Here is a 10436-nt window from a genome sequence, read left to right on the forward strand (position 1 = left end):
CAAATAATGTTATCTTTACCTTGTGAGCACTGCAGAAGGTCATAACACCTCTGTGTCAATCCCTTTAATTCCGAAATTTCTCAGTGTTGGTTCATTATTGCTCCTGGTTTGGAATATTTAAAAAATATATACATACTACAAAAAGAAGCACAAAGACAGCTTCCACCAAATCATTCTAAAAGTCTTTTCCAAGCGCTGGTGTGGACAATAGGTTGGAAGAAAAATTGCTTTTGAAAATTTTATGTTTGTGTCCCAAATGTAAGCCCTCATAAATTTTCAGAACTCACATCCCTGCGTATTGCCACACACACACAAAAAATTCAGGGAACTCAGATCCCTGACATCTTTTCCATGAGCATGTGGATGAATACATCTACTTACAACAACAAAAAAAGTATTTGGCTTCTGTTTTATGGTGCAAATTTTTAACTTAAAAAATGATATTTTTTAGTATATGTGCTGCTGAAGCAAGCACAAAATGATATTTTTTTTAAAAAAATTCCAAATTTTATGGGAGTGGAAGTCTTCAAAAAATAAACTCCCACACCTAGCTGTTATTTTGCAAACTGTTGCAGGTAAAAGATTGTGAAAATTTAAAGCCACCGGTTCCAACAGAAGACACTGCAACACTGTAATATTAAAAGTCCATGCTGGTGAGTAACATTGTGGTATGACATTTTATGATGCTTAAGCTAACAGAAATAGCAATAGAAATGAGGCATGTTGGCCTTAAAATTACTTACTATACAACATGTCTATTTATTTTAATATTTAAATTATATATTAAGCAACATATTTAACTGGGATGTAAATAGTAAAATCAAAACCTTCTTTACTCAGTCTATTGCCCTATAAGATGGGTTTAGGATAAGAAACTAGTAATGTATTAAGTGTTAACTTTATGTTTTATGTTATCCAGAAACTATCATACATAGTCCCTGCTCCAAAATAATAAGCTTTACAAAATGAGTTTAACTTGGGGTGCCTGGGTGGCTCGGTTGATTAAATGTCCAACTCTTGATTTCAGCTTAGGTCATGATCTCAGGGTTGTGAGATCTAGCCCTGCATCGCACTCCATGCTCAGTGTGGAACCTGCTTAAGATTCTCTCCCTTTCCCTCAGCCCCCTCCTCCATATCTCTCTCTCTCTCTCCATCTCTCTCTCTCTCTATCTTTTTCTTTCTAAAAGAAAAAAAGAATTTAACTTTACTTAGTTCTATCATGGTACCATAATGAGGAAGAGATTCAGAAGCAGGCAAAGTTTGTTTCTGTGCAGCCAGCTGCTACTATACCCAAAACTCAGAGTACGTAACCAAGAACAAGTAGACTACACTCTCTTCCTAACTGATGATTCTTCTGAAAAATGACCCCATGTTCATTGTCTTTTCTTCATTCGAAAAAGGAGCACATTTAAAACTAGTCCTAACTGATAACAATATGTCTCTTGACCTTGCAGGTTACTGACCCAATGAATGTTTCTGCGTCATACTCCAGCTTTTCTTCTGTAAGAGAATTTATACTCCTAGGTTTTTCTTGTGAGTGGAAGATTCAGATCCTTCTCTTCTCACTCTTCACCACAACATATGTTTTGACTGTAACAGGGAATGGGGCCATTGCTTGTGCTTTGTGGTATGAATGCTGACTCCATGTCCCCATGCACATTTTCCTGGGAAATTTCTCCTTTCTAGAGATTTGGTATGTCTCGTCTATAGTTCCCAAGATGTTGGTCAATTTCCTCTCATATAAAAAGACCATCTCCTTTACTGGATGTTTCCTCCAATTTTATTTCTTTTTCTCTTTGGGAACATCCAAATGTTTCCTCTTGGCTGTCATGGCCCTTGATCGGTACCTTGCTATCTGCCATCCCTTGCACTACCCTAACGTCATGACTGGACACTTCTGTACCAAACTGGTCATTATCTGTTGGGTTTGTGGATTTCCGTGGTTCCTGATCCCCATTGTATTCATCTCTCAGATGCCCTTCTGTGGTCCAAACATTATTGACCATGTTGTATGTGACCTAGGGCCATTGTTTGCATGGGCATGTACCTCTGCTCCAACAATCCAACAACTTTGCTATACTTTAAGCTCATTAATTATCTTTGGTAACTTCCTTTTTATCCTTGGGTCCTATACACTTGTCCTGTTAGCTGTGTTGTGTATGCCTTCAGCCACTGGGAGACACAAGGCCTTCTCAACCTGTGGGTCTCATTTGGCTGTGGTATCACTCTTCTATGGCTCTCTGATGATCATGTATATGAACCCAAGACTTGGGCATTCTGCTGGTATACAGAAAGTTGCAACTTTGTTCTATACTATGGTAACTCCATTCTTCAACCCCCTCATCTATAGCCTTCGGAATAAGGAGATAAAAGCAGCCCTGAGGAAAGTTCTGGGGCGTCTCAGTATCATCGAAACTATACTGGATGATCCCCCCGTTATCAGGCCAGTATAGTATCACAAAAAGCAATCAGGATTGTATAGTTATTCAAATCTTCAAATATAAGTCTAGTTATGTTAACTCTATCAGCTTATGAAATAAAACATCTATGTGGCCACTTATAATCATAAAGTGGCCGGATTATACAGATAAATGGAAGTACTGGGTTCTTCTTTGGCACTTAGAGTATAATGAACTAGGGAATGTACACATCTGGGTGTTTTCTGGGTAGTTCATATGGTTCTTGTGTGACAAAAATTTCTGTGTCCCATTTGATGATTTAGATTAATAGTTCTGGGATCAATTATATTATCTCATTTTGTTTTAGTTATTTATAAATAAAAGGAAAAATGTATTTATTTCTGTTTGTTTTGTTTATTTTTTCTTATTGACTCTATTATTTCAGTGATTAGGTTATCCCTGGTAAATAAACCCTTAAAGCAATTATCTAAAATTTCTATAGGACCATAATGTTATGCTAGCCTAATGACATTTAGACATACATTGTTTGTTTTCCTTACACATTACCCCTTTCTAAGCTCCTTAAGGGACTAATTCTAATTCTAACAACATCAGTCAAAATATTCAGATATACAGTATTCTGAGTGTCAATATTTTTACCTAAACAAAGGTTCACTAGAGTGTACATGTTTTAGTAAACAAAGGTTCACTAAAAGCTTAATTGGTCATTTGTGTTTTCTTCCTAAAATGTGGAGAGGGAAATGATCTACTTTATAATAAGTTACTTAAGTTCAAAAAAACAAGTTGATAGTTCATTATTATTTGTTGCTGCAACAGTATTAAAGAACAGTAAGGGAAATTGTTAAGAAATTGTTACATTTTCATTTATATGTATGTATATTTGATATGAAATTTTTTCCTACATTATAACAACTTTTTATGACCATTGCTTTTTAGGAACTTTAATATTCCATTCAACCAGTGTGGTATGGATTGTAAATTTTTATGTGGTAAGATCAATATTTTCCTAGAAGGAGGACTATTCTTCCAAGTATCTTGAAACTTACTTTTGCAGGATGTAAGAAAGGGACTTTCCAGAAAATGGATTAGGAGAAAAATGCAGGTCACCAACTACATAATAATGATAGCTTAGAATTAATTAATTAATGATAGCTTAGAATTTCTTAATCCAGGGATTCAGAAACTCTTCCACCCACTAGCCATCATTGTGTTATACAGTACCTTCCATTATTTTATTGTAAAAATTAATAACTCAATTAAATCTTCATAAAGTTTTGTCTGATGATGTCTTGCAAATTAGATTAGGGCTCATCATCTAATCTAAAACTGCCTCTGGAAAATCCAGGATGTGAGACTACTATATGCATGTATCAATTTTCCCACTGGGGTTTCTATCTTAGAATAGTTTCTTGAGAGAGAAAGGATTTCTCAGTTTAAAATATAAGGCTGCACTTGTGATTTTTGAAATGGACACACTCTGATTCTTATCATGCTTGACTTACCTGAAACTCTTTTTGAACTTTTTTTTGCCTCCTTTTGGAGCAAAAATTACATAAATTTGAATATGAATGTATTAAAATATTTTTCATCATCACATTCATTCATTTATCTTAAGTACCACATGAGGTGATTTGTTGAAGTTTGGGAAACAAATCTATATTTAATTTTTCCATACACATTCACAAGTTTTGACTAAAATCTTAGGCTTTATAGTGTTTCTTTTTTGTTTGTTTGTTTTCTTGTTCTTTGTTTTTGTCTTTCAAGCATTTTCTAGCCACTGACTCAGTCTCTCTTGTTGTTTATTTGGATATAAATATTTGCTTGAATATCAATCTCCTAAAGTGGTGTCATTGAGAAAAGGGTCTCGTTCTTAATTTCCATCACTGTATTCATTTTCTTATTTTACACTCAACACATGCATGGCAGAGTGTGTTACCTGCATACTTACTATCCATTTTTCTTATCTTCGTTCTTAATACAATCTCAATTCTATTCTGGTGGCAATATACCCAGTTTGAAAAAATCAAATGTAGCATCCTTTATATAGGGATAATTGTGTGGATGAATTGAGAGAGTGTGCCAAAGTATTTTTATAAGTGATAAAAAGCTTTCCAAGTGAAAAATATTAATTGAAATCAGTTGCATACATACTATGTATAGGATTATATTCTGATTATCACAGCCATTCTGTGAGGAAGATATTATCATTAGCTCTAGTTTAAAGATTTAAAAGGCAAGCAAGAAAGAATAACTTGTCCATGCTTAAGAAAAATTAATGATTGGGATGATGAAAAGATATTTTAATATCTTTATAACTAAATTTGTATAATTGCTACTCCAAAAACCAGCAAAAATTTTTCAAATATGGCTTCAATCAAGTCAAGCATGATATGAATCAGAGTGTGGGGAACCTTTCCATCTTTGGAATACTAAATTGCCCAAACTTAGTCCTGGCTCTGATTTCATGATTTTCTTCTATGTGTTAATGGCTCATATCCTCTGGAAAAGAAGATCTTACCATTCAGATAGAAATCTACCATTCTCTTTCTTCTTCTTTCTCCTCTATACCCCCAGCCTTGGTTTGAAGGTCAAATTCCCTCTAGTAAGATTATGGGCTCTTTTTCGATCTTCCTGCTACAGAGAAGTTTAATACTAAGACTACCAAGAAGCTGGAGAGGGAAGTCATAGAAATGGTGGAGCTAGGGCATTGCTCTTATTGCAAAGAAGAAAGAAATTCTCCTGGAAAATGGAGAAGAGTCTTATTCTTTCAAATATCAGAAGAACATGATACAGAAGCAGTGAGAACAGAAATCCCCAAACCAGACAAGGAAAGAAGAAATCATGAAGTAGAAAAAGTTGATAAGGCAGAAAAGAGAGAAAAAAAATCGTGCAGATTTGGTAGAAGTTACAAAGTTAACAAAGCACTCTCCTCTTTCCCCTATCTCTTCCCAACTTTAATTTAAGAGGGTGTCACATCTATGTGTGAGAGAGGGCATAGGCCATTGTGGAGGAAAGAATCACAGAAGAAAGGCATTTATATCCTTGTTGTAGGAGATGAGAAAGAACTCTTCCTGTGAAATTTTAACTCTATCTCATTTCCTCTGCTCAAAAGTAAACTAACTGCTACCCCAATACCAGGTAAGCTTTGTGGACAAGATAGAACAAGTAGCAGAAACTGATAAGGAAGAAAACAAAAAGAGAGAATCTCCCCTACATAGAAATGATGGCCCCCTGTAGGGGAAGCCAGAGGCCTCATGCTAGTTAGGTAGTGGCAGAGATTAAGGGAAACATTTGGCTAAAACTTTAATTTAACTTGCCAAATGAGGAAATGTCATTTGTGGACAATCTGAGTGATGGCTCAGGTATTCCATCAAATACAAATTTCCTAAGGACAAAGGATATTCACTCTACAGTCCAGAATAGTTCTGTATTCCTAGGATCTCTGCCCAAGTGACGTTATGTCTCCTTGGTCTGAGATCTATTTCAGGCTTTGAAATCTTCTAGATACTAGAATAGAAAAGGATCAAGAATAACAGGGCATTCTATTTTTTTTAAGATTTTATTTATTTATTTGTCAGAGAGAGAGAGATCACAAGTAGGCAGAGAAGCAGGCAGAGAGAGACTAGGAAGCAGGCTCCCTGCTGAGCAGAGAGCCTGAGGCAGGGCTTGATCCCAGGACCCTGAGATCATGACCTGAGCCAAAGGCAGAGGCTTTAACCCACTGAGCCACCCAGGCGCCCCACAGGGCATTCTAGTTGACACAGTGAGAGACTACAGTGTAAGCACAAGAAACAGCCTTTCTAAAATGCAAGGGGGTTACTGAGGAGCCCAAGGAAGAAAGTAGCAATGGTTGTAGTGACTGAGCAGAGCACAGTGACAGGATGCTTCCTACATCATCACATCAACTATGTACTTAAGTCCATATCTGAAGGGATCCCCCTCTAAAGATAAAGATTGTTCTCTCTCCAGTTAGTGTCGGTATGGAGACCTGTTCAACCCATGCCAGTGAAACAGTTTGCTGACTAAATTTTAAAAACCACTGGTATCAGGAAAGGTTCAGCACATCCTCTGTACTGGAAAACTTTGCACCAAAGAGAGGTATGACTTACCTCAAGACTCTGATCAGTGATGTTCATATAGTGAGAGGAGTCTTTCATGAGAATCTGAATTATCCAGAACAAAAAGTTGTGACTGCTGGGCAATTCAAAATTGGTTTGATCCATAGGCAACAAGTTATTGCATTGGAGACATGGCCAGCTTAGCCCTATTGTAGGGCAGTTTGATAAGGACATTCTTAACTCAGGGTACACATACAAATTTGAAGCATTTGAGCATGAAAAAAATGCTTACATTAACCCAGGTTCTGCCACTGAAGCATATAATTTCTTAGCAACAAACATTACTCCTTCATTTGTATCAGTGGATATTCAGGCTTCTACAGTTGTCCTTTACATGTATCAGCTAATTGGAGATGATGTAAAAGTAAAAGGAATTGAATACAAAAATGTCTTAAAGCCAGGCCTGTCTTGCTGTTTTTTTTTTCATTCCCCTGTTCAAATCAAATAATTAAGCATTTATGAACCACAAGATCATATCATTTTTATGATATTTTACAGTAAAATATAATATTGCTTTCTGTTAATACAATGTTCTGAGCTTCTTATAAACTATGAGAATATACTCCATTTCTTGTATTATTTCTATGAAAAAATGTCCACCACACAGTAAATGGTCATGTGCTAAGTAAAACGTACTCTTGCAAATACCCTCAGAGTTGATATTTGGAACTTCACTACAAAAACGCAGTGCATGAAGAAAAAGAATCTAGATTTTCTTGTATACATTTTTCTCTTTGGTAATAAATAGTTACCTTTCATTTATAAAAACAAACAAATAAAACATAAAATGCAAGGGACCAGCCAGCAAAATAGAATGACTTAGCATCAAGTATGTCAAGTGACATTCACAATGAGGCTGATAATTTGGCAAGGTCAAATCATCTAGACAATGCCTCCCCTGGCCCTTCTCCTCAGGCCTCTTCTGAAATTTTCACTGAACCTGAAGCACATACAAATCTGGTGGTCAAGGAAAGGGAGCTTTAGTGCTTCTGAAACCAGCTTTATGTGATCACCCCAGAATATTATCCTCATGGTAAACTCAAGTTCAGGAGACAGAAAAGTCTGTATCTTTTAATACCAGATCCTCCTTTGCCCAAAGGCATGACTTACTGAATAAGCCCCAACTACCAGGAGGACAATGCCCTCACTTTTGTTAGTTGCCATCTCTCTTTGCTAGACTGGCCTCCTGCCTCAATCTTTTCTAGGACCTAGAAGGGGTGCATATGGTGGTTGGTCATTTCATAAGGAGGAACTAGAGACCTTACCATTGGAGAAGAATAAGAAAGCAGTGAGAAAGTGTCAGTGGGACCTCCTACCTCTATCACTATATTCTGAACTCAAAAGTATGAAGATTTCATTTTTGTTTTACTGCTTTTCCTCTGTTTCATTCTCTAATTCACTTTTTCCACTTCCTTTGTATTTTACCTGAAGTAACTTTTGAGGCTATCTTCATAAACTTGACACAAACAGCATCAAAACTTCACTTAAAATGTTTCCTTAGTCCTACCTGAGAACTTCTGTATTGGAAAGACCACCAAAGTTGGAAGCAGGAAACCCAGGCTATAGCCTAACTCTGTCACTTTTATTTGTGACATCTAGTAAGTCACCTAACGTTTTTGACATTCCATTCCCTCATGAGTAAAATAAGGATAAGACTACATTATCCCACATATATCACAGAGATCACAAGGCTAAGGATCAAATAAGAGTGAATGTTCAAGTCTTATGATGTTTGTATCATTATTATTTTTTCTCCTCCAATCTACCTTGTAACAAGACAAATAAATCTGCTACCTGATCTTGGAAGTAGCCATTCATAGCTGAGGGCTCCCCACAGCTTAGAAATTTGAAATCTTCAGCTTAGAACTTAGAAATTTTCACTAATAATCCCTGACAGGAGGATTGGGAAATGTTGCCCATTTCTCTGCTGGTATCTGTTGCAAGTTGTAGGCTTTTCTTGCTTGTCTGTTTCTATCTCCATTGGCTTTTTGTCTTTAGGAAGGCACATTTGACACTCCTCTTTTCCCCTTTTCCTAAACCAATATCAAGGATGGAAAGACCTCTGTTCTCCTTCACTCTTTTCTCTCTCTACTGGAGGACTTGATGAGCCTCTGATGAGTGATCTGGGCAGGGACTACTCTTGATTGTAGCGTAGCAATAATAGCAATGTTGCCTAGCATCTCCTACTATATCACACTCTATTATTTGGCCCCAGGACTTCATGTTTTTGCATCATGCTCCACCATTAAAGACAAGGCTGAGACTAACGGCAGTGCTTCTGGGGCACAGTTGTTATCCTGCCAACTGGATGCCTTTGTACACTTCCTCACAACACAGTTCAGGTTTCAGCTGAGAAACACTGGGATTACATCTGGGACATCTGAAGGACTGAACCAGCTACATCACCTTTTGAGCATCACACTCCCTGTTGCTGGAGTCTGCTCCTTACTCCAGATGCCCTAGAGCTCTTGTGATTCCTCAACACCCTTTCCTTCCATGGTTATCACCTGAATTATAGATATAATATCCATTTGTCCATCAACCTTATTCATATAACCCTGAGGCATAGCTGTCTAACAGAGAGGGAACTTCTAGGGCTCTTCCCAAGCCTCTCCCTGGTTCCTCTCCTACCACTAGCCTTGATCCATCGACCCCTCTCCTAGAGGTGCTGGATCTGTCTGCCAACCTGAAGTTGAGCTGGGTGCATGGCAGAGCTCTACATGGCCTCCAGCTCTGCTTCCTGAGACTGAATAGCACTCCACTGAGTACATTACAATGAGACTCAGGGCTGTTCCACTTGGATTCTTTCTCCATTGTGAAGACAGATACAGAAAAACTGTCGGGAAGTGGGGCAGGCTACTTTGAGCTTTGTGTACTTGCCCTTCACAGAAAGCAAATCCAAAACACAGAGGAAAGGGATCACCCAAGCTGACACTCACTAGAACTCCTCAGCCTTCATGTCAGTGACCTGAAGTTACCTCCCTTCAAGTTCCTAAGTGCCTTCAGCCAGCTTCAGAGGCTCAATCTGTCAATGAAGAAGCTGGTCCCAACCTTGGTGTTCCCAGGACTGATCAGCTCAAATCTGAAAATGCTCCATCTGTCCCACAAAGAGCCATATGTTCTGCCATATAGGGGCTTCTCCCCAATTCTTCAACTCCAAGGGCTCTGACTGAATGTTAACTACATCTCCAATTTAACTAGTGAGAACCCAGAGGGGCTACCATAGCTGAAGACCTGAGATCTGAGTTGGAACCAAACTAAGATGCTAAAGCCAGGCTGGCTCTCCTCTCTTCCTGCCCCTACCCCACTGACACTCTGGGCACCCATTTAGAGCATAGTTCAGGAAGGCAGTACCAAAGTTCCCAGAAGCTGAGGCACCTACTGCTGTATTCTCTTGAGATTCTGGATATCTGTCTTCCCTGGCTTCCAGTACTGCTCAGCATGGAAATATGGGCAAACATATGCCTCTAGTTTAGGTCCTCAGTGGAGAACCCTTCTAATTATTAGAGTCTTAACCTTACAGACTTCCCCTATATTGCTCCATCTGAACAATACCAGTTTTATTTCCTTTCCCTATATCACTTTCCTCTCTGAGGCTGCAGGCTCTACATTTTATCTAGCTATAAATCCCAGAGATTCCTTCTACAGCTTCCTCTCCTGTAACATGTACACTTCTGGTCTGATCACAAGGTACAGAATATCTGGGGATCAACTTCTTTGTCAGTTGGAGTGCCTTTTACTTCTTTTGTTGTCTCATTGCTGTTGCTAGGACTTCTAGTATTAGTTGAACAAAATGTGTACAAGTGGGCTTCCCTGTTGTGTTCTTGACCTTAAGGGGAAAGTTCTCAGTTTTTCCCCATTGAGAATGATATTTGCTGTGGGTTTTTCAAAGATGGCT

General features: G+C 38.1%; 4 pseudogenes across 4 annotated transcripts; all 4 read left to right on the forward strand.

Moving 5' to 3' along the window:
* The first annotated feature begins 1373 nt into the window (after window positions 1–1373).
* LOC309866627 (olfactory receptor 11H12-like) lies at window positions 1374–2453 on the forward strand (annotated as a pseudogene). The gene has a single exon. The product of its transcript is annotated as an olfactory receptor 11H12-like (transcript).
* Window positions 2454–6453: 4000 nt separating this feature from the next.
* Window positions 6454–8550, forward strand: LOC309866628 (vacuolar protein sorting-associated protein 29 pseudogene; annotated as a pseudogene). Its single transcript has 2 exons — window positions 6454–6939; window positions 8537–8550. The product of its transcript is annotated as a vacuolar protein sorting-associated protein 29 pseudogene (transcript).
* A 38-nt stretch (window positions 8551–8588) lies between these two features.
* LOC309866629 (toll-like receptor 11) lies at window positions 8589–9317 on the forward strand (annotated as a pseudogene). Its single transcript has one exon. The product of its transcript is annotated as a toll-like receptor 11 (transcript).
* Window positions 9314–10009, forward strand: LOC309866630 (annotated as a pseudogene). Its single transcript has 2 exons — window positions 9314–9384; window positions 9503–10009. The product of its transcript is annotated as an uncharacterized misc_RNA (transcript).
* Window positions 10010–10436: the final 427 nt, after the last annotated feature.

The sequence above is a fragment of the Mustela nivalis genome, assembly GCF_964662115.1.
Source record: "Mustela nivalis genome assembly, chromosome: 6".
Taxonomy (NCBI): Eukaryota; Metazoa; Chordata; class Mammalia; order Carnivora; family Mustelidae; genus Mustela; species Mustela nivalis.